General features: G+C 39.0%; 1 long non-coding RNA gene across 1 annotated transcript in view; it reads left to right on the top strand.

The window, feature by feature from the left end:
• The window catches only part of LOC113744222 (uncharacterized), a 139,387-nt gene that overhangs the window by 64,079 nt on the left and 49,896 nt on the right, over positions 1-25,412 (top strand). Inside the window, exon 5 of the long non-coding RNA XR_003461367.1 lies at positions 2,703-2,771. This is a non-coding gene — a long non-coding RNA (uncharacterized LOC113744222). The remainder of the gene's footprint in view (positions 1-2,702; positions 2,772-25,412) is intronic.

The raw sequence follows: 25,412 nt of genomic DNA on the forward strand, positions 1-25,412 counted from the left end.
GTCTTGTCTCTCCCTTTTCTTCCTTGGTTGCTTTTCCCACTGCCTCCCCCATCTGCACAGGCCATCGAAGGAGTCATGTAAGCATACCTTTGTCCCTGCATGGGAGGAAGAAGAAATGATCTGGTATTAAATTTCAATAACACGTTTTCCCAGGTCCTCCAGAGTACAAGCAATCAAGGGTTAAATTGGATCTGTAACGTATGCTCGGTGACCCACAAATCGCTTACCCATCAAACAGACTCATTACGAGCCGGCAAGCAGATGAGTGTTTGTGAGCCTTGCCTCTGAGCGGTGGGGATTGTGTGTATTACCGCTAACACGGCTGAGGTATTTAAATTTTGATTTTTTCGTAATGGGTTTTGACATGTTTCATTTCCTCTGGGGGAAGCGCTCGAGACCTCCGAAAGTAAATGTTGCTAAAAAGTCATCAAGGCAGAATATTAAAATGCCATCAAATAAGAATTTCACTAATGCGATGGGGCTTGGGCTTCAGGTACGCAGGGCTGGGGTCAGAAGGGCTTGGTTCTGGGAGAAACACTATTTGTTCCCCTTGGCTGCCTTCTTTCCCTCTTAAATAAATTATTAAACTACTTCAACCCCCTTCTCCACCTCCTCCTTCTCCTCCTCCTCCTCCTCCTCCTCCTCTGCCCGTCCACCTCTTGTGCCTCTCACAGCTTAGCCTCTTGCTTTTAAAATGAAAGGCCAGCAAGAGGAGGAACTGTTAGAGCACTAAAATAGGACACCTTTGGCTGAAATGAGATTAGCCGAATATATCAACATTTACAAGGCTCAACATTCAAAGCTGTCATCTTATATTTTATTCTTGTAATATTGCCATGCATTTAAAAACGGCAATAACTAACACGGTATTGTACATTTTGTAGATCTGGAAATGGAGATCAATGGACATGAGTTTCCATACAGCAAGCTCTCTGTTTTGACTTTTATCGCCAAGGTGTAAAGCGTTGCATTGCATGTAGTTTTTGTATTCCATGGGTACTCCTTTTGAGGCCATTACCAAGCTGACAACCCACCAGCTGTCACTAATTGCCCACTAATGGGGTTTGGTGGTCTGATGGTTTGTCTGTGAGGGGCGTTCCAATTCTACACTGGAGGTCCTTCTGGCTTGCCAAATCAAAGGGGACACATTTAAAAAAGCATGTCATGTTATTCTGTTATATTACCTCTAACTGCACCTCTACAATAATGCCTAATTTACAGGGCAATATATTTGGAGACAAGGATTTCTTGTGCGTGATTAATCACTGATTATTTAATATTCACCTGACATTACCTTGTATTGTTTAAAAAAAAAAAAAAAAAACGCCAAGATTGCTTTGTTGGTGGCAACACCCATTAACATGCATGATATTTTCTATTCCTTGTCATTGAAATCTTTGCAGGAGACAAGAGGGGCTCGTGTCTGCCCTCTGCGTCAGCCAGCCCGCTAATAGATGTGAGAAGGTCATCTGGCATTAGTGGCAGAAGTACGTTAGCATTTGTGCTGAGCGTCTCTTGCCAGACTGTGTGCATGTTTGAAGGCGCTTGGACAAGCAGGCCCTTTCATGGTGATGAATGGCTTTTTTCAAGCGTTCTGCTCCCTAGTTATGAGAAGGGTGACCTGGTCATTGGACGACTTTATGAAGCTATAAAAAATGTATGTCAGTCTGCAGTCTCTAATGCCATCCCTAAACGTGGGAAGGGGGGCAGGGGTAGCTGGAATGGTAAAAAGGCCATTTACCGTCACTCTAAATAGCTCTCTGACTGCCCTTCTCCACTTATCTGACAATGTCCTTGTCGTCAAGACATTTTTTTATTCGCCTTTTTATTTTTCCCCTTTGAATCAAGGGTAGACAAGCCAGTATTTCTACCCAGTATTTTACAGTTAAATACAGTCTACTAACTTGTAATTAGGGTGCTGATGTCAAGTTTTGCTCATATTACAAGATATATGTTTGATTAAACAGTGTACCATAACAGTATTGTACAATATAATACCACATAACCACTACTTTGTGGTAGAGAACATTGTCGGAAGACTTGTGTACTGATCAGGGCTCTACATGATCAAGGATCCATGATTTTCCTCCTCATCCACATGTGACATGGCTGGATGCCATTAATCACAAATGTCTCCTTTTTTTTAATAAATATGCAAATTTATATTAGCCAAATGGTGTTACAGCTTTTGTGTCATTAATAATTAATGAGCTCCTTTGTTAAATATCTGAGGTATTTAGATACAAACTGTTCATAGTAGCAAACAATGACGCAAAGCAAGCAAGAGTGTCTGAGCTTTGCTGTGATATTTAACATTAAAGGGCTTTGCTGTGTGCACACATTATGACCTAAAATGTAATCTATATCTGAGAATGTTACTTTTAATTTACCATTTAGCCATGACCAGGTGTAGCAACGATGATATGAAACTATAATCTGCCTGTTCCATGTCAGAAAATCTTATCTATCGTAATCGTGACTATAACAATGAAATGCACTTTGGTGCACAACATATTTTTGATGCCTCCCATAAATAAACAACAAATAAATACAGATGAAAACACGCATAGTATTCTTTGTACAGTGAATGCATGAGAGAAGTTCTTTGTAAATACAAAAATATATGTTTTTCTCTTTTGACAACAAAACAAGGACTAAACTGTAACATCCTCCTCCAACATGTTTTCTTCTGTACGTTGTAGCTGTCAGGAGTGGCCACAAAAAGGGGAGCTCCTAGCTGCAGAAATGGTGACAGAAAGCTGTAAACACTGGTGAGCCCAAACATGCAGCTGATAAAAAGTACAAGTGAAAGAGGCTTTTTCTCATTACAGATCGCTGTTTCCCTTTGTTATGCATCTGAATCCAGAACTTGTTCCACTATATTCAGACACCGTCTCTCCCCTCTCTGCCGCTGTCTTTCTAATGCAGCACAGTCATGCCTTTTGACATGCTTCACTGTTAGCCTAGCCAACATTTTTAGAGGTAACCTAGCATGTTTTAGAAAAAAAAAAAGTCATTAGCTTATGTGCTGAAAAATCCTGCTGATATGTAAATCTAGGAAAAAAACAAACTATAAAAATAGGATAATTAAAACTTGGCATGGCAAGGTTAGCGCCTCACTTTGTTACTAAAGTGTCAAAACTAGCAACATATTGTGCAATAATAATAACATAGTATAGAAAATGCTATCACATCTGAAACCAAATGAAACCATACATTTATGACATGCTACGGTTGCGTCAGGATACAATACAGGAAAACACGGGGGGAAAAATCTATTGCAAGAAATTAGATGTACATTGACAACTATTTGGGGTTTACTGAAGCTATTTGGCCCTGCTGAGAGTAATTTGTATGTACACCATGAACAATCTGTTGACAGTTTGGAAGAACATCAGTTTTTTAGCCTCTCATAAACCTTATGTTATTACTGTATATTATATTGCGCTGTTTCCAATATATGTTTCACAATATAACAAATGGTTGTTGTAGTATTAGTTAAACTTTTGACAGAAATAGTGTTTCAAAGAATTTGACCTGTTGAAGTATTAATATTTGTAAGTACTTAAATAGGCCCTCTACTATCTAAATGATAGAATTCCTAGGAAGATTAGAAATAAAGGAATTTTTCCATTATCAGACAAGAGAGGCAAAAGTGAGATGTGGGGGGCTGAACTGCCTGACTCTGTCTCTTGGTGAGCAATCAATCATGGGCCTCTCTGCAGTCTCTTTGATCTGAAAACAGCTGTAATCTGTGGTCATTGTTGCTAGAGTAGATTGTTTGCCAAACTATTACCATAACTGTCAGCCCAAATCAGAGAAATAATCTCATGGCCCTGGACAGATGCGGTTCCTCTGCATTATTGATATGGTCATCTGAGAGAGAGGGGGAATTATAAAACATAGTTCTATTTACAAAGGGAGATTGGCTTGGTCCTTGAGAGTGAGTGAGTGGGACAGGCACCTCTAGAAAGTGAGATATAGCCAAGTTCAGGAGGAAAAAAACAAATTTCCTGGCTCTTTTAGGGTCAACTCACCCCTTGGGTCTACTTCCTCTCTGAAAATGAGTCACTAGAATACACAATGGACTGATTTCTCAGAAGTGCCTCCACATGCACCTGTGTAAGGACATTAAAATATGTATATATTTTTTAAACTATTTTATAAGGTTGCACAACCCTTGTGACAAGGCAAGGAATGTATTTACCCAAGTATTCATGGTTTACCGTAAATGTTTACCTACATTTGTTTTTCTAGGCAGCCATTTTTGTTTTACTAAATGAAATTCAAGAGTGTGACAAAAGAAAAAGCCTTTAGCGGAACATTGAATGTTTCCATTAGAGCACATAGTTGTGCCTTGCGGAAAGGTTGTGAACCTGAGCAACCAATGCATGTTTATTTAGCAGCCTTGCCAACCCAGTGAGGCTGGCTAAGTTTCAGTCAGTTAGTGTGGCCAATGAAAAAATCCAACATGTTGAAATTACAATGCCTTAACAGTGTAGGTAGAAGGACGTGTGAGGTTGTTGGTGTCGGCAGTCAGACACAACATGCCCTAAGGTGGGTGGGCATCTACTACAGGCAGGAAGAAAGAAAGTAAAGAAATATTTTACTTTTACATCTTTGACACAGGCCACGCTGAGTCTAACTTAGAACTCAAACGTGCAGAAACTCTTTAAGAAACGTAGGGAGAACTGAAGAAACAAAGTAAGGTAAAACAATAATACGTTTGACTTGGATAGTATCAGGACTTTTCCTGCAGAAGCCCAAATTACAAAATCATCAGCGTACCAATTGCCAGACTTTCCTTTGTGGAAACATGTGGCCCTTGTTGGCAAAGGGCAAAATTTGGCAGGATCCTGAGAAACCGATTACAAGTACTGGCATATGGAAGAACAAATAGTTCCTCATTCAGTGCATCAGGTCTGTGCCATCTTCATGGACTAAAAAAGAGACATGATGGATGTCTAGAAGTGCTCACTGGGCTTGGGCCAGGTACTGCTGATGTGCAGCACAAGAGTATGGCATGACCCTTCTGTCTGCAATGAATGTCCTTTTAACTAAATTGTTATTAGTTAACGTCTGTTTTGCCTTTGAGTATTCATGAATAAGCTCACTTCCCAAGACAGCATCCTTTGCCTTTTTAACTAGAGATTGTATTTTGAGTACAGTTTATTTTATATATTTTATGACACGAGAGAAGCAGCTGTAAAAAATGTTTTGTCTTGTGAAAAACTGAAAGTGGAGTGCACACTCCAAGAAGCCCTTTGGCTTTGGTTTGTGTACAAAAAAATGAAAGCCACGCACAGTGGAAGTGTTAAAAGATGCAGGTGCAGGAGCTGGTAATAATTTGGTCGAACATCTAACATAATGAAGACCAACAACTCCTTATGGACATACAGAGTCAAAGGTACTCCAGTTAGACCATGATGAGTATTTTGTCAAATCCTGTTCTTAGTAAAAAAAAACACCTACTGTACAGACTCTTTATGTCAATTACAGTGACTACAGTATGTTTTTAAAATGTGGCTACAGCTAAGATAGGCTGAGGAAAGATTGAGATTAAGAAAAAAGTATGGTTTACATTAGGCAGGCAAAAGGTTAGATTTGCAAAAGACTTGTGGTTATGGTTTAGTATAATTACACACAGGACTCACATGATATCATACATACCTACATACATGTATGAGCTGTGCATAAATAATTCATTAATCCTCAGTACATATTAAAATTGTCCTTATTATCCTTATTGATGTTCAAATATCTTCATGGCTGTACGGGCAGCAGTCATTGACGGATGTAGTCCGAACTCCTCCATCGATCCATAATTTACACCTGTTAGTTGACTCCCCCGTCATTTGTGAGCTTACTCTGGTTTAAAGGTTAACAAAAGAGAAACAGGGCGAGCTCTGCTGCCGTTGCAACAGATCAATGTCAAGTAAATAACCTTTTCTACCTTATTTCCTGACACGTATAGATCTGTCTCTCCTTTCTCCGTCTGCCATCTGCACTCTGTTCCTTCACATGCCACCTCACTTTCATGTCTTCTTCAACCTTTTAATATGTTGTTAACAAAGAAAAGCAGTATTTTTTCACAGCTTTGTGTAATGTTTTTCCAACCCTGTCTCTTAATAGAACACACATAGAATAAAGCTTTCAGATCGCTTTGTATGGCTTATGCTTTCATCTAAACATTACAAACCCAACCAATCAATATTAGTAATTATTATTGGGTACTCACAAATATTCAAACACATATTAATTGTTTGGCCATTAGCAATTGGATCATGCAGCTCGAATTGTAAAACAAGATCAATTTAAACATGAGATTTTAGGTGCTCAAACTAACAATAATATTAAAAAAAAGACAATAAAAATAATCACTAGTTGAAGCAGTAACGCACAATGGATAAGATTCACTCCCTTTTCTGACTGCAAAGCTAATGCGGGTGGGAGTCTTCAAAGGCTCAATTGGCACCATTATTACCATTATTAGGACACCATTCTTATTTGGGCGAGCAGCAGCTGAGTCAGGCGTAGTGTGTGGTTTAGGGATTAACAAGACTAAAAGTATAAAACCTTTCTCGGGCAGCCTGCGATGTTCATTACACCATACAACACAAAAGCGTTGGACTAAACAAACAACCTACTGGCAATTTTGCTGTTCACGGAGCTTTACTATTGTGATATTGCCCTGATGGTGGCAAAAGAGAAAAGGCCACGGGGTCATTAAAATGAAATGGGTTTGTCCTCTTGGGAGCATGCTCAAATAATTTCCCCTGGTTATTTTCATCTCTGTGCACCATTCCTATTACAATTGTAGATGTCTGACCCGATGGCGATCTAATAGGAGAAGTCCAGAAGTTACCAAAAAAGTTATGATTTATCTTGAGACCACGGATATTCAGATTTTGATGTTGTTTAGTTTTTAAAATGCCTTTTCATGGACCAAAGTGTTGGTCAAGAGAGAATTAAAAGAACATCTAGCGCTATTTTCCCTATACATGTTGACATATTTTGCTCGACAGCTACTCGTAGTTTTAGTATTATTATTTGGCATATTATCATATATTTAGTGATGCAGTTTAATAGCACCCTGGGTCAGAAGAGTAAATTTGTGGTAACTTTTTTTTTTTTTTTTTCATTTTTAATTCATGAATACAGTAGCTTGAAATCCTAACTACCACTTGTCTGTAGGTTAATCCTCTGTAGCATTAGGTCCTCCGATGAACTTGTAAACACAGTAGTGTACATCTGTGACCCATTGATTTTTCACAAGCAAAGACAGGGGACAGAGAGAGCGGCGAGACAGAGGTTGAACAACATGTCTGCATGTTTATGCCCTTGTGCTACAAAAGCTCAAAATTTCCCTTTAGGGAAATAAAACCCATAACCTCTTTAAATTATTTTCTAGTCCAGATGATCATTCAGGCCAGTTACAACTTTGGAAACACTGTCCATCATTGTTATTTCTTAGTAATGAGAACAAGAGATTACACAAAAAAACACTCATTCTTACTACTAATATTGGCTGGGACTCAGGCAGTGATATTGTATTAAGATAAACAAAGAAACTCTCAAGTTACTCTTGAGATTGAATGTGAAAGAACCAGCGATAAAGAGCAACTGCTGGTGTCAGGAATTACTTCACTAACATACAAATACTCGTTTAGTGTTGCTTTTTGTTATCTTGTGGTGATATTTCTTAGAAAAAAACAAACTTGGCCTACTTATCCACAAGGAGTTGATTTATTGATTGGGAGAATCACTATTCTGTTTTTGTTCTTATTTTTATGAAACTATTCTTCCATAATGCAATTAATGATAGATTACACATGGGAGTAAAAGCTACAGTAATTTTCTTACAATTGTTTTTTTTTTTTTTTTTGGTGCTAAAATAAAACAAAAACAAAAAATCCTGCCTTGCAGTAGCTGATCTTTCTACTCTTTTCTCCTGGGTTTGCTTAGAAAAACAAGTTGTCTGTCTCTTTTGTGTTGAGTGTGGGCAGAAGAAAATCAATAAGCACTTAATTTATAGACTGTTATCTCTGAATCAGCAAATGTAGCACCGCGAGGACTATATTTGCATGCAAGACACTGAGTTCTGGTGATCTGATCAAACATGATACATCAAACTCGGAGATGTACACACATGAACTCTGTGGTCAAAAGTACATACAAACAAACAACCATTTAAACATCTGATACACTGTTTTTACTGCTGCGAGTCTGATTTAAAAAAAAGGCCAGCAATGTTAAATGTTAAACTATTTTGACTGACGACTGCCATGAATCGGAAAGTTAGAGACAATGTGGATTGCAGTGGAGCTGTTCAGAGTAAAAGGCTTGCTGTCTCTACACAGACACTTTGCCATACTAACTGTACATGTGAAAAATGTGCTTTTGTACTAAAATATTATACGTAGATTAGAAAAACTACACCTTTAGAAATTGCAACAACAATGCAACAATTGCCAAAGTTAAAGTTTACTTGGTTGTAACATTATGGATGTTTGGATTGATATCCTTTCTTCATCAAACAACAACATTTCATATTTTATGTTGGTCCCATTGCTGTATTTTAGGTTCTACTGGCCTCTATAAAAATTCGTAAGACAACAAAGTTTCTGAAAAATGGCACCTTATTGTTTTTTAGTACTCCATTTTGCTCTGGTTTTTTACATTTGGTGAAGTACTGCTGTTGTTCACCAGTTTCAGCTAAAGAACCTTTCCGCTAAGTGAAACGAGGCCCTCGGGTTTAAAAAAAAAAAAAAAAGACAGAAAAAGAAAAAGAAGTTCTCTGTGGTCCAAGGTCAGTGACCTGCTCTGTAGCTGTCTCTATTCCACCTCAGGGCACCTGCTAATGTCAGGCCTCTTTTAGATTCCCCAAATCGTGGCTTGCCACTGGTTATTTTCAGCCGTGATAAGTGATCCCAGTGACCTCAGAGGTCTGACACAGTGCTTTTTTTTAGCTAGAAGTCAAATGCCATAGCATTGCCTCCGGATCAAAGCCTTCAAAGTCAAACTCTACTTAGGCTTCCATTGAAATAAGAGCTCCAAGCCCAGTTAAGTGTACAGAGCCAGACCAGGCCCAGGGCTTGACTTTCACTCACACTACAGCCAAGTGGTGGGCCAACACATGCAAAGCACACACACACAACACAAAGAAAGTGTGTTTTCTTTTAATTTTTTTTATCCACTCAGCCTATTGGACTTGGCATTTTTCAGACTATAGCAGTAGACTGCCACTGGTATGATGCCAGTGAATGCTGAAACTGCCATGGGGTCAGTCGGATTGATGCTTTCAACCATGCTGACATAGTACAAAACCTGTTTTTTTTACAGTTTTGAAAATATGAAACGGTTGTTTATAAATTATTGAAGGGAGACGGGGGATAGATATTGTGCTCTGTTCCTTCCATTCTCTCACCTAATCCTGGTCGTGTCCACTTCCTTTTCCTGTTCCCGACATTGCTGCACAACCCCTCCCCCACCTGACAGGATGCAAAGTCTGGCCTCTCAGCAGATAATGTGACGCACACGTGTGCTAGCGGAAGACGAGGCCATGAGCCACAAAGGTCCACTCTGGGTCCCGGATTATGATAACATCAGGAAGCGCAGAAAGGAAGAGGTGTCTGCAGGAAGTTGGCCCGGGCTGTGAAGGCCTTAGAGAGAATCACACTTATCTTACCGAGCAGCCTGGGTGTCACCCCGAGTAACATGATGTTCGTGTTAGGACCGGTGACACAGGCTTTTTACTGGCTCTCATCACAGGGCTGCGTACAGAACAGTTTTTTTTTTTACTTTGCTGTAAAGGGCCTGATCCTTGATGTGAAATTCTTTTGGGTTTGTGTGTTGAACTAAAACATGACCGTTCTTTATTAATCACAGACAGAAAATAAACTGTGTGAAGACAACATAAAGTGTGCCTCCTTAAGTGTGGTGATACTGAGGAGGATTCTGTCCTTAAAAGCATATTCCCAATGGAGACAGCTCAAAATAAATGTTAAGGTTGGTAAGTCCAGATGGTCTTTAAGAGCGTATTCCCCCGCCATAAGCATTCTTGATTTATGAGATTCTCTAATGGTATCTCTGTTCTGATCTGGCTTTCTTTCACCCTGCTCTCCTCTGAAGCTTTAAACTCATCAGGTTCTCTCAGCCCTGTCGTTAATCCTGAAGTACAAAGGAAGGTATGGCTGTTGAAAATTAGGGATTTTTCCCTCCTCCCCTTCTCTTCTGTACTGAAACTCCCGCTGTCTGATGAATGATAAACTGATGAGCAGACTTAATCCAGGAGAACTGCCCCCTGCCGCTTCACTTTACATTCCCCAAACAGATGTAGTCTGTGGTGGAAATTTGCCATGAAATTGGGTGCTGGTTGGTGAAGAATTCCTCACATGACACTGCAGTGACTAAGCATGTACAATTGACCCCCATGCCTGCGAGTGACATTCCTAGTTTTTACTATAGAGTGAGAGTGGGTGGGCCTTGAGATCTCACATGGCGGCCTCACTAAATCCATGTAAATGTTATTTCAAAGCATACATGACTGTGACTACCTACAGTTTTCATCGCTGCACTGTAGGGCATAAGAGACTGAAAGGTCAGAGGAGTTTAGCGATTACAAGTGACCCTCATAGAGTAATATGGTTACAAACATGCCAGCAATTTGATAGTAGTTGCCGCTTTATTTGGAAGAAGCTAGCTAAAAGCAATGCTGTCAAATACAACATCCAAGAGGGAAGAAGAGGTTATAATATCCATATAATCATATAAATCATGTTTATGTGCTTTTAATTTGCAACAGAAAATGCTTTAAAGGAAACATAATCCCTCCTGGATTACATATTTTGATCGACATGATGAGAAAACGTAGTTAAGTAACATCTGGTTGATGGCGAATCTCTGAGTAACATGTTGACATATTTCTTTTGATTTGTCCAACTCAGTATCCACTCATAGCAGCTGAAGTATTATTAAATATGCCTGTGTTTCACAGCAGTTAATGTTAGGGAAAGTTGGTCCACACTGCCTGAAGCACAAGACACGACGTGTGTACTTACATAAGACAACCAATGTTTCACTGAAACCACAATATTTCCCTATTCTCAACCAGTGCGCTTTCATTGGCTAAACCTGACCACACGCTGGTATCAGGATGCGAACCTCAACCTCTGGTGTCAAAGTCTTGCTCCTTCTACGCCCACCATCAACCCTGATCACCTCGCTACGACTTGCATGCGCTGGGAGAACGCTTCCATCATTGGAAAAAAAACAATGTTGCCACCGAGCATAATCAGCCAGCGATTGCAATTTCCCTCAAAACATTTCGTAATTAGAAGTAAAATAGTTAAATTTCAAGAAGATTAGATTATCAGATGTAAAAAAAATCACCAGCTTTTTAGATACATCTGCTTAGAAACGGGTTAGAGGTGTTAATTTTATGATGATTTTGGATGTAGTTTGACGTGTGTATAAAGCGATCCAGTACACTATGAGTTCTGACTTATAGTCAGATACATTAATGTTCAGTTTTGTTCAACAGAGAGGTATTAAAGATCCAGTGTGTAAGATTAAGGTATATTTCTTTGCAGGAATGGAATACAATATTCATTAGTGTTTGCTGTCTAAAAATGAGCCCTTTGTATCTACAGTGAGAGCGGGTCCTCTTCCATGGAGTCCGCCATGTTGAACCGACATTTATTTTATTTTTTTTCCACAGTAGCCCAGAGAAGACAAACCAAACCCTGATCTAGATATTTCCTTTTGCTTTTTATGTGAAATTCACAGCCTACATTTTCCTACATGCATGGAAGAGTATTCATTCGGTTGCAATCTTCATCTTCACTGCTAGGTGCCACTAAATCCTACACACTGGTATTTTATTTAAGTATATGCTTATTATTGAGGTTGTAGTTTGCAGCAGTGTTAAGCTGGAGGCCATTATATTGTGTTTCTAATATTTTTGGCATCCAATTTACATACATGAGAGGGCCATAATATCAGTGTTGAGTTGAGTCAACAAAGATGTATGAACTTTGTAAAATTAATATTAGATTGTACAGGTGTAGCTAATGAAGTGATACAAAAGCCCTCTGTGTTTTAAAGAGGATTCAACTTTATGATCATTTTGGAGGATGTGGTTTGTGGAGCTGTTGATTACACAGAGGTGTTTCTGTTATCTAACCTCATTGATCTAATGGGATAAATAGAATTACATAAACCTGTCGGTATAACACGATACAATTCAGCAACATCCAAAATGGCTGTGAAGTTGAAGCAACGCCTCTCTAATACCCTTTAGAAACTGAATGTTATGACCTTCATGAAGGTGTATGGGGGTATATAAGGTGTGTGTATACAGTATATATACTGTAAATGAGATAGAGATAGACGGAGTGTGTCTGATCCTGTGTCATTGTTATTTAGGTGAAGAAAAAAAAAAGATGTTCACACTTCTCTTCAGGCTTGTGTGTTCCCAGTACAGAAACCGTCTAAGGCATGGCATCAGTTAGTGTCTGAGTCTTCCTGTGGTCTCAGCACCAGCATGGAACTTTAGCCCCTGGCTGTACAGATGACAGTTTATTATGATCTCTCTGACAGGGTGTGCACCCTAGGGGACAAGGAGCTTATACTCTCATGAACACACACACACACACAGACATAGTCTTACTGACTATGCCATCCCTGCACCAGCTGCCATTCATGCATGCTTTTCTCTCTCACATTTCCTTGTTCACTCTTCATCAGATTCTTAAAAAAAAAAAAAAAAAAGGTTTCCTCTGTCTCCCCCTTGATGCAATCTTCATAGACAAATGTACACTCATACATAAAAAACCCCAGACAGAAATGGTTCAAAGGGGTTACACTTTTATTGTCTCATAGTCTCTTATTCTCTTATTTTATGGTTCTCAAAGTTTACGGTATGAATGCAGCTTGTAGTTTTGGACAAAATAACAAGATGTACTAAGTGTCTGTATTAAGCACTGCAGCTGTTTTTGCACTGAGCCAAAGCAGATGTATTGTGTTCGTTTTATGTACTACGTGTTCAAAATAGACCCAAGAATGACAAAGAAATTATAGCGCAAAAATGAACACGTCGCTTTGACCTAGAAGGAGCCATGTTGTTGAGGGGTTAGGAGAATATTACTCATCTTATTCTGCAGCGTTTTCTCTTCCTTCTTCTCCAGTTTGCAACTGAACCATTATGAGCAAAGCCAGTCCTAACCTGATGATGTGAATGAGGCATTTACATAGTTGTCTTTCTTTGGTAATAAGGCACACCTTTAACTAAGATAAAGACACCAAGGCCTCTAGTGCAATGCAATTGCCAATGAACCCAATAGTAAAATAACCCTGTTGCCTTTATAGCAATAGATGAGGGGCATGGATGAGGAGATGAAAGTGTGCCATCTGGTTCGACGATCACCCCAATCATTCAACTTGGATTTATTCTTTTAATCTCACAGCATGATATAGTAAGCAAGTTTTTCCTTGCCACTGTCACCAAGTGCATTTGTTGCATATTGTTGGGTCTAATATAAAGAATATGGTCTAGACCTGCTTTAGTTCATAACTTCTGTTATGATTTGGCCCTATATGAATAAAATTGAATTGAATAACATACGTTAAAGCTACTGTGTAGAATTTCTGATGCTGACACCGCTGGTGGTAGTCTAGGTTAAGAAAGACAGTATGGTGGACAACGGTCTCCCTCTCCCCTGCTGTTGTTTGGCCAACAGTGCCAAAGCTCTTGGCTATGTAAGCTAATATACACCTGAAGCTACCATGAGATGTTTGGCTTTGTGGCAGCAACACACCGGATGTTTATTTAACACAAGAGGCTGTAGGCTTAAGGCTGTTGCTGTCCAAAACATGTATAGCTTAATAGTTGTATGTTGTCATGAAGTTTATTAGACTTGTAGCATGAAGCGGATCTCAAACTTTATTATGTATGACTGCTGACTTAGGACTATTGGATACTTATATACTGTGCAAGCACTTAAATAAAAACACAGAAAACATCAGGCCTTACAAAAACCTGCAGTGGTCTGCAGTAAGATATCTAGAGTAGAAGCCTGCCGCAGGAGGATTCAGGATGAGTGAGTTACACCATTTACTAATACTGCACATAAGATTTAAATACTTATGCCATAAAATTGTTATGCACCCCATGTTCGGTATTTCTTGCACACTGAGTATACTCGTATTACCCATAATATTTTAACGCACAATTTATTGCATGAGATGGGATTATTTTACTGGACTATATATCTCTAGCACAGCGTGTAGAGTCCTGCATGGCTGAAGTACACATCAGCCTTTACTGACCACGCTGTCACATTGTGTTACTCAAAAAATATTTTAGACTACGGTGCACGTCAACAGGAGACATCTCTTTGTAGTGCGGGATTATTTTTCTTGTAGTAAACAATGGGGAGGACATGTTGTCTCTCGCGTGTGATAACTTTTTGTCACAAAAAAAAAAAACAACAACTCCTCCACCAAGGCCTACAATGGCAATGGTCTTACAGGCATCTGTGTAGAGGAATAGGGACAAATTAGTATCAATAACACAATAATTGCCTCAATAAAGGATTATCGTATGTTATCTTCATAAAGTACCATAATTAAAGTTTAAAAACATAGTCATAGTTAATATCTTATATTATAAGATTGTTAAAGATATGAGGTATAATACAGAGTATGTGTTGCAGCCATTTACACAAAACTAAATGTAGTTATGCCCATTAAAAAAACAAATCCAACAATGAGTCCAACATGTACGATTTAGCGGCATCTGGCAGTAGGACTGTTTTCAAAACCTTTTGATACTGGTGCCAATATGTGTTTAAACACATGGGAGCAGCTGGACAAAACATGTCTATATATGTAACTATAAAACTATAAATAACTGTCAAAAGAAACATTAATAACAAACGGTATAGCAGGGACATGTCATTGTAACATCTTGTCTGCCTAATCCAAAGAAGAATGAGTGATGTTTGTGGTGGCACTGTGCTAAACATTTTGTGGTACTGGGGTGGTACCGCTTACTTTCTTGACTATAAAGAGTTTTTCTCTCTTTTTACCTGTTGGTATGTAAGCAACGGCATGTTTGTTGTCAGAAATACTCTCGCTTCGGCTCCATCCCGAGGATGGAGGAGGATGTGCTGGAGATGTGTGGACTCACTGATGAGCCAATACAGGTTAACTGCATTGGCTAGCTTGTCTCGCATCTCCACAGCACTGTGTCAGCACACTGGCTAAGTTATCTGTGCTGCTGTATAAAAAAATACAGCATCAAAAATACCTGTCTCTGCTAGTAACGTACAATGTGTAACTTTAGCCAATCCTACTCCCTCTGTAGATGTAAAAGGCTCATTTTAAGGTAACAAATTCACAACAATTCTTATTTTAGGGTGATTATATACTAATAAAAACAACTTTAGGAACATTATATTCTATTACTGACAGTAGATCTTCTTAAATGGTTCATACTGGACCTTTAAATGTGACTGATGTTATTCTGTTGGCTTCATTGACCACTGGACACACAGTTACTTACACATTTATCTCAAAACTATCAATAATTGGAGCAGAGCTGTGTCAGAAAGGAAAGGTGGAAACTGTCCTCCAGTAAGAAATAAATTATCCTCATGCATTAAAAGTTTATTTGAGTCTAAATTCTTAAGTTTCATATGTGTGATGTGCTCGCAGATTTAACAACAAACAGCTGAGGAGCTAAGGATTAAACCGCTCCACTACATTTAAGATGATTTATTGTGTTGTATATTCTCCTTTTAAAATTGTCTACATCAAAAAATATTAGTAGCTTTTAGTTCTGCTGCACAGGTGCACTGTACGAGACAAAGACCCCATGAAGGTGCTAAATTACACTTTTATTTAGCGTGTAGATTCTAGTGCTCCATCACCTTTTGCTCCCTTCTCTCTCTAACATCCTTTGGGGTTTTGTTCACCTCTCATACTTTGCTGTCATTGTCTTGATGTTTTTGTCAGCTTGAGCCTGGAGGGCATCAGAGCAGCAGGTTTGTCCTGAGCCTCTCAGCTCTGCGCTTTTCATTACGACAGTATCCGACTTACTATTTCAGGCCGGGGCGACACAGAGACTCGTATGGAGGCAGAAACGGCTGTAAAAGTCATGACTGGTAACCTTGTCCGCCCATGGTCATGGGTCACTTGGCAAGTGCACGTTGGAATTCGCCTCACTAGGAAACCCCTTTCCGAGACGAGTAGAGTGAATGAGAGGAGCTGGACAGGGAGAGACACGCAGAGGTGAAAGAGTGAGACAGAGCAGAATGTGAACACAGTGTAACAAAGGAAACTGTCTGAAAGGCTCCAGTGTTTTTAGGATTTTAAGGTTGTAGTGATGTATTTCCGTTGTGACATTGTCTGCACTCTATATAATTGAGAACATTTTTATTTCAAAGTGTCTTATACTGTTGGCTTGTTGAACATGAGGTTGTACCGTATTACAGCTAAAACTTCAAATAAATGAAACAATTAGTCAATAAACATTAAATAAATTGGTGATTTTTCAAGCAAAAATGGCCCAAAAAATATGTTTTCAGCTCTTTAAATGTAAGAATTTACAGCTTTTATTTGCCTTATTTGAGGGTAATGTGAAGATTTTACAGAATTGTACTGTTTTTGAACAGTTTGGCTTTTTATAGCCAAAACAGTTAATGAAAATAATAATTAGTTGCAGTTCTTTACTGTATCATTACTTTGATGTTCACATGCTGTTCCAGTTACCGTTAAACTGGCATGTTTTCAGTGATTGTAGACTTTGAATCTACACGAAGAAAGCAGGTTAATTTACAGTAGTACAGAACGGGCATATGTAGTATCAACAATGCTGCTCAGTTACCTCTCCTATCTCCAGTATTGCATCATCACCATGCCCCTACTCTCAGATCCCTTGCGTTTCCTTCATTACATCTTAAAATTATAATGCATATAAGCGACAAGATACTGTAAAGTTATGTAACATCTTCAGCTCTTCAGCTGCGGCTTGAAGAAAGACAATGGCTTTTTGTATTTACTCTCATTTCCTTCCCTAATTGAGTCGCAGACTAAAGTAAAGCAATACAAAGGCTTTCTTGTTAGCTACAAGAAACACCTATCCAAACACATAGTGCAAGGGCATGCTGGAGCAATTAATAATCCTCTGAGGCCAGTCAGTCGTAGGCTTGTTCAAGTGTGGTCAATTTTAGCCGATGGGTCAACCCAGGCTGGAATGCCTAATAAATATTGAAATAATCAGGACTATAATTACTAAGGTATTTTTGTGTTATTTTAGATCTCAGAACATATGTAGAAAATTCATCATGTTCATGTCCAGAAATGCTTCAAGAACAGTGTGTATGTGTGTGTGTGTGTGTGCACTTATATTATTATTATTTAATCTTTGAAAATCCCAATTTCAACAATTAGACATAAGTGAATACAACGCCGGGCAGAAATAAGCACCAAATACCCGGGGCCTACATTATGTTACATTAACCTTGTCACCACTAAATATAATGTTTCCAATTCCCCGGTGTCAACAACTAATGTAAGTGAAAGAAGAATCCCACTCAGTTATACAGTCCCATATGAGCATACTTAAAGACTTCTCCTCTGACATGCTCTTGAGATATGGCATTCCTCTTGGCAGGTAGCTTGATTAACCGCTGCAGTCCTGAATGTGTTATGAAATGATACAGCTTTCCTTTTCACAGAGATGATCTGTTGGTTCTGTAGGTGTTAGTTATTTCCCTATGTTTTCTCCAGCTTCCACCCATTAACACGTAACACTTAGGAGATCGCTGGGTAAATGATCGACTCACATGACAGTTATGGGTCTCCGGCTCCAGATGACGGGGTGCTTTAAAGGCGCAGTAAATTATTTTGAAAGTAAAAGCAAAGCCGGGCGGGTGCAGGGAGTAAGCATGCCATTAACATTCTCTCTATTAGGATATACACAGTACACATTTCATTTAGTTGACATTTGTGTGGGCTTCTACAATTAAGGAACTGTGAGGGTTTCCACCACACGTTGCAAACCCGTGCTTGTACACTGCAGGAGATATTTGAAAACACGGTTTAAAACGGTTAATTGGAGCAGTGAGGGTTTTATTGAGGAGCTGTCTTTTGTTGCATGCTTTCCCAACCCTTTGACCCACAGGCATACACCTGGTATTGGGTCAGGTTACAGCCAGGCTCCAAGGCTTGCAGGTCAAGACCTAGTGCTTCACAGACCCCTAATCCCTTGCATGGCAACATATTTGACTGAAGGGCTGGATGTATACACTCCCAGACTTCATACTTGAAAAAGTACAGCACTATCTCTTTTGCTTGCATGTCCCCTTTTCCTGTCTTTTTTCTCCCCCACTCCCTCCACAAAGTGATGATTTAACACTTAAAGGATGTTGAAGGGGTTTTGTGGAGCATTAACCTGCTGTGATTTATGAGCTTACTGAATTATGAGGAGTACATTTTGTCTTTACGCGAGTTTGTGTATGTATGAGCGTTATACGGCGTGTGTGTGTGCACGTGTATATGTGGGAAGGTGAGGGAGTAACTCCATGTATCTTTTTTTTTTCATTTAGGAACCCTTGACAGAGATATAAATCTTAATTCTTCAACATCAAGGATTAACACTCCAGACTTAGAAATTGGCTTAAGAGACAATAGTGTGACATTTTGACTGCGATATCAGATGTTTTAATTGAGCGGTGCGAGTGTGTTTTGCAGACTTTCTTCTCTCATTTTTATTCATCGAAGCACTGGAATATGGTGCAATATTTTCTGGCTGTCATGAGAGGTGAATGAAAGGCTACCGAGCTGGAGCATTATGTGGAAACGCACTCCTACCAAGTCAGTACTTTGACCTAAGGGTGCATACTAATTACACTCCAGATTATTCTCCCAGGCAATGCAGTGCTAAGCACACCAGGGGGAGCAGTTATACTGTTATTTTGATCCTGAATCAGAGAAAAGAGGAGCATGGAGTTCCCATCTTAGATGCTTTCACAAGCAATAGAATAGATATTTCTTGCATGATTACATAAATAAGCACATTTCTACTGGAGACCTGCTTCACAGTCTGCCCAATTGCCCTGCCTCAAGTGGCCCCCGCTGCTCCCGTTTCAGAGGATTTCAAAGCATAATCCTGCCTGACTCCTGAGCAACATGCTCCTTCACACACACTCACTCCCGACTCGCACTGTTATGAAATTGTGCTCTGTGTCTGCGGCTGCTATCAAAAATGATAGAAACAAAATAGATCTTGCCAATAAGGAAGTTTATTTTCCTCTCCTTTAATCAATCTCTGTTAGTTCTGCTCGCTTTTACACAATAATTATTTAGCTGCCATTGATGATAGGGTCTTTCTACACCAGATTTAGTGTCGACTAATAACAGCAGTGGTCGTTTTTTTTTTTTTTTTTAGTATTTTTTTACTCCACTTTTCAGCAGGCTTTGTAAGCTGGCGTGCACCCTTGTAGTTTATTGCACTCACATTACTCAGCACTTTCATGCTGCCTGTCAAAGAAAAGAAAGAAGCACAATGAACTAAGCCACTGTATGTTCACTTCCCTGCATCAGCAACTGTTAACGGTTTCAATAGCACAAGTCAGTGTGATGACCTGATATGCATTCGTGTCTGACGTGAACAGCCACCGCAGTGACAACAAACCACAACATCAACAACAAAACATTTATCCGCACACCGGCGATACATCAAGACAAGCAGTTGTGTCAGTGGCTGGAGAGACAGCATCTTTATTATATGTGCTTTATTTTACATGCACTGTACAGTACACTAATATAATGATCCTGCCTGTATTCAAACAAGCAAAGCACAGTGTATGTAAGAAATATTAAACTAATTAATCATTTAATTTATTCTCCTTGGCATGTCTTCATTAGAGTAGCTTCATGGCTGGTCTTGTTGTTGTAAAAATAGATTTCATGTCATTTCAATTCGCTCTCTATTTAATGTAACTGTTTAATGTGACATTAATTTCCATCACTTTCTTGTGAAAAACACACATTTCAAGCGAGGGCTACAGTGGGCAGGTTCACAGGAAATATGAAAAAAAAAAAAAAAGCAAAATTCCTTTAAACGTTAATATTTGACCGAAACACATTCCTGAAATAAGATACATTTGGTAATAAATCACTTATTTCGGACTTTTTAATTCTCATTTCTGCACTTTATAATCTGGATCTGCATATTTATCTAATTTTTTTAACAAATTTACAACGGTGAAATCCAACTTTTACATTTACAGAAAAATACACATTTCAAACTTTATATACATTGTGTGCCTGTGCAGCTATTATAGTGTGTGTGTGTGTGTGTGTGTGTGTGTGTGTGTGTGTGTGTGTGTGTGTGTGTGTGAGTGAGTGTGTGGGTTGGGGGTGGGGGGGGGTCCTCTCTCCTCATTTTTCAGGATCAGGTAAATGGCTCTATTACCACACTTCTTTAAGTTGGTTATTGCTCCATATAACTGACATACGGCGCAGCCTCCATTTTTGTCCCAGACAGTTATGGGGCTGTGGTGATCATGTGAGGAATTTCTCTGGTGCCCTTGGTTTTATAGGATGTGTGTCTTACATCTCTGATAAATACACCCATTTGAGCAAAGTAGCTGAGAATGCTAGCAGCCAATGCAGCTTTATCCTGTTCCTTTTAGCGAGCAATATAACAACCACTCGGAGATCTCAATGCAAGTGTTTTAGGACATGACAACAAAACTACCAATTCTCCCTCCGACAGATGCTTTATCTGACTCGATGGTATTTGCAGCATCACTTTTAAGACAGGAATGCTGAAAGGCTCTTACGAGCCACAGACACTCTGCCCCTTTTTAATAGTGATTGCTGAACTCTGACTCCCAGATTCCCTCTCCTCACCCCTGACTTCCTGTCTTAACTCCTCTGTCTGTGAGTCTCATTGCCATTCCTTTGCTCTTGGCCTTTCTCTTCCTGCGGGAATTACCCTAAGTTGTGCTGCAGTGAAACAACTGTTTATTAAGTTTCCACTCTGTTAATTTTCCACTTTGTTGTGCTTCTCTAAACCTCAGACGTTCGGGCTTACCATGTCAGTTTCCTCAACCCCCCCTCCAAGACTCAATGACATGAAATACGTTACGGACTTTAAGAGGGTTTACAGTTGAAAGCTGTCTGCTATAGTGCCGCATATGTTAATGTGATTATGAATACATATTTTTAGAATAACCTTGTAGCTGACCTGGTGGTTTGTGAAATGTAAATCAAGTTTATTCTTTGAACTTTGCTTCTTTCACGACTGTGTATGTGTGTTTTTTTTCTGGTTTCACTTGCTATGTTTTGGTTGACTGCATGCAACCGTGTTGAGGAGTTTTTCTCTACTCGAAGCAGCTTATTTCAGAGGAAATATACCAAGATAGTTTGTACACATAGCCCAGGATCAATCCACTAAATGCTAACTAACATAAATGTTTGTGACACTTAGCACTAAACAAATCAGATCACTGTCTGTCGTGTTCAGAAGACATTTACATACATTTGTTTTTGATTATAGGAACAAAATGTACCTAACACAACAAAAAATGTGTAGACAAAAAGTGTGATACGTTACGAAATACAGTGATTAAGTGAAAAGAGTGGTATAAGTCGTACATTTTACTCTTCACATAATTAATTTGTGTTTAGGTTGATTTCTTTCTTTTTAGGTTTAGTGTTACCACACATGTTTCAGGGTGCACCCATACAAAAAAAAAGAAAGAAAACAAAATAAAGCAAAAAAAAACAACAACAACACCAAAAAACGCCTCTGATTTACAAAAAAACAAAAAAAAAGCCTGTGAACATTTCTAAAGATGGAGGTGGGGCACAGCCATTTACACTTCTTATTTAAGGCTTCTTTATTCCCAAATGTTAAATACTAATGATTGGCCCCCATTTTGAGCTCAACCCCCACTGGAGGCCTGTTCAGGATCTCCACTGAGGCATTTGTGTGTGTCTACCCTGCTTCTTTCTTCTACTCTTAGCCACACAGGCTCAACTTCACAGGACAGTCGACAGCCCGTGGACAGCAGATGAAAAACTAAGGCAGCATATCCTGCGCCTGTTAAGTCCTCAACTAATTAGCAAAAATGGTGTCCTTTCTTTTCTTTTTAAGCATTTAGTCTCGGGGGGTGGCAGAAAGAGAGAGAGACAGAGAGAGAGAGAGAGAGAGAGAGAATAAGACAGAGAGGAGGAGACGGAGAAAGGGGGGAGATAGTGAGGGAGGGAGAAAGGAGAGATGGGGTAATGCTGAGAGCAAGACTGGAGTGAGGGAGTGACTGAGAGGGAGGAGAGGCATCTGAGCTCTCAGCTGGGCTGTTTTGAAAACACACTGTTGAAAGCCCTCGGTTAATTCATGGCTTTTGTTTTTAGATCTTTTGTGTTTGCCAGTTTGACCATATAACATCATACATCTGGTCTATAGATTTTTGGGGGCTTTCTCGCTCAGGGACCCATCGAGTCCCCCTGGGCTCAGATTCGAGTGGTCGTGTAACATAAAAGCACCTCAAGTGTGGGCTGAGGGAGAGTACACAGAGAGCCAGGAATGGGGATAGATCGCTGCATTGCATTTGGAACGTGAAGTGATATGTGCACAAAATCATTTCACTCCTTTCTCTACTAGCTTTAATCAGGTGAGATATATTGTGTGTGACTGTTAAACCAACCACCATTCATATCTCAGGAGTATATACTTCAGGAGTGTTTGAGTTGCATTTTACAATTTAACTTTAATATATACTCCAACAGTTGTACTTTTATTAAAAAAGGTAGTACATTTAATTAATGTTATATTCTATGTCAGTCTTTAAAAAGCTACTGTTTATTATACTTTTTATTGTAAAGCCAGCCCAGACAAATACACTGTATTTATTCAGTATATATATATATATCATTATATTTTATTTATTATTGATATTACTGATAAACTATAAATTCTAAATTAGCGTATTGGTTTGTGCTAACATGACACAGTTCATTCCACAAAATGGTTCATCACAGTGGCATCTAGAGGTGAAGATGCTGATTGCAACCACTTTGCCTCACCCTCTTTATCCTAGTGTGAAGGAGAAACTACAGTGGACGTGAAAGATGGAGACCCAAACAAGGGAAAGAAAGGCCCTATCTATAGCCAGTGTTTAGTTTGTCTGTCTGGTGCTACTGTACTGAGCGGTTTATCATGGCAGACTCTGTGGAAGAGGATCTGGGATATCTGGTTCATTCTAAGATAATAAAAAAACACAACAAACCTTATTTCTAGGTGATTGTTCACTAATGAAAACACAATTGTTGTATATATATATTCCATTCATGCTGTATTCTGTAAATAGAGCCCTCTAAATCTTACACACTGGACCTTTAAGTCTTGTCATTACCGTGAGGTTGCCGGGCAACTGCTGAGATCCCGGAAGTTGCTGCGTTGAGCCAAGAAATAGTAAAGCATGTAAGCTTACATGAAACCACAACCTGACTTCACTACACTTTTTGTTTTTGTATGGTTTGAACTAAGAAGCTCTGTTAGTTTGTATTGTTTTTTGCTTCTGTTGCAAAGAGCTAGGGCTGTCCTAATATCGAATTTTCACTACATGATGATCTTGGCCAAAAGAATTCACAATGACGATACAATCACGACTCTCAACAAAAGCCGAGTCACACAATATTATCATATACTCAATATTATCATATACTTAATATTAACATGATATCAGTACTTAACACCTCAATATCATGGTTATTGCAACATCCCTAGACAGCACTAGTTTTTTTTTTTTTACTCCTGTTTCCAGTCTTTGTGCTAAGCTAAGCTAACCTTCTGCTGGCTGTAGCTGGTGACGATGAGTGTTATCAGTCTTGTCGTCTAATGCCCAAAATGTTTTATTATTCTCCATCCTTCTTTGGCTACAAACAGCCAGCCTCTGACTGAGCTGCCTAAAAAAACAAAACAACGTGACACATTCACTTACATTCTGTTGCTCATTGTGGACAGCAAAAAGACTTTATAAAGCTTTTATTTGAAATATCAAAATGAGAGGATAGTGTTTCTTTTTGTCAGAAAAAATAAAGATTTAGTGGCGGTTGTTTCAGGCTAAAATGAGAATCCTGTATCACTACGTGTATACAAACATGCCAAAATTTCAGCTACCAATTTTGATGAGAACGCTTGATTTTGCTAATTAATGTACTGAAATTACATGGTGCGACGGTATCATGCAACAACAAAGTTAGCGGTGACACGATTAGAGCAGGATGCCAGTGGACCCTCCCTAATAAATATTAGCAAAAGTTCTTCAGAATGAATAACCACTGTGATTAAAGGGAAAATAGAGGGGCTGCATTGATGTGGGTGTGTTGCTACAGGCACTGGAGTGAAGATGAAATGTGATCTATCAAGTCCAGTTTGAATAAACCATCCATGATTTATCACACACAAAAACACTGTACAACAGTTTATAATACTATGAGAGAGGATCTCTCTGAAACCTATCACACAGGTAATGATTTTATTCTTTTTTGTGATGACTGCAAGGTAATCAATAGAGTTTCACAGTTCACGTTACATAATCTACCAGGAATCTGCACTGTTATATTATGTATCTGATCGGTCAATACAATGTGTTGCTGGAGTCGTCTGCTTTGGTACCCCTGCTGTGCTAATGCTTGATGTCTAAAGTTGTTAACCTCAGTTTATTTTACATCTTATGAGATGGTGGATACTGATGGGAATAACAAACATGGCACAGTTGCATGATAGTAGTGTCTAATTTTATTGAACAACAGACTTCTTTTCTTGCTTTTTCATTCACAGTCGTAATTATGACTTGGATGTTGACATGAACAGTATTTACAAATGGGAAACTGGTAATTACAGCAATTCCCACTGGACGTGAATGTGGCATTAGAACAATGGGACACAAGTTTGAGAGGAGGCAGGAAAGCAAACAATGAAGTCCATACTTCATCAGAACATTAAGATGATTATGAAACGGCACACTGCAGTATGTTAGAGTTGACTGTATATTTGTGCTTTAATTCTGATATGTTTCAAAAACGATGTTCAGTGACAGCATGTTTGTACCAGTCTGTGCTAATGTAATTGCATTTCTTAAATACTGGCTGGTCAAAATTATTGTTCCAGTTACAAAAGTCTTTTCATTAGAGCTTAAAAATATCGTCAGTTTTTTTATTTTTTATCAATGCAGTATTGTGCTGGAAAAGAGTTGTGGTCCTGAATATCCAAACACAGCAGAGATGCATTTTTGAATTTTTTCAATATTCTTGCTGACTTTGTTTGTACTCTTTGTCCGTCCTGCCTTTTATCTTTTTTGTATCTCTAGAATAGACCTTCACCTAGTCAGAAT

This window comes from Larimichthys crocea, chromosome XXI (assembly GCF_000972845.2).
Source record: "Larimichthys crocea isolate SSNF chromosome XXI, L_crocea_2.0, whole genome shotgun sequence".
Lineage (NCBI taxonomy): Eukaryota > Metazoa > Chordata > Actinopteri > Sciaenidae > Larimichthys > Larimichthys crocea.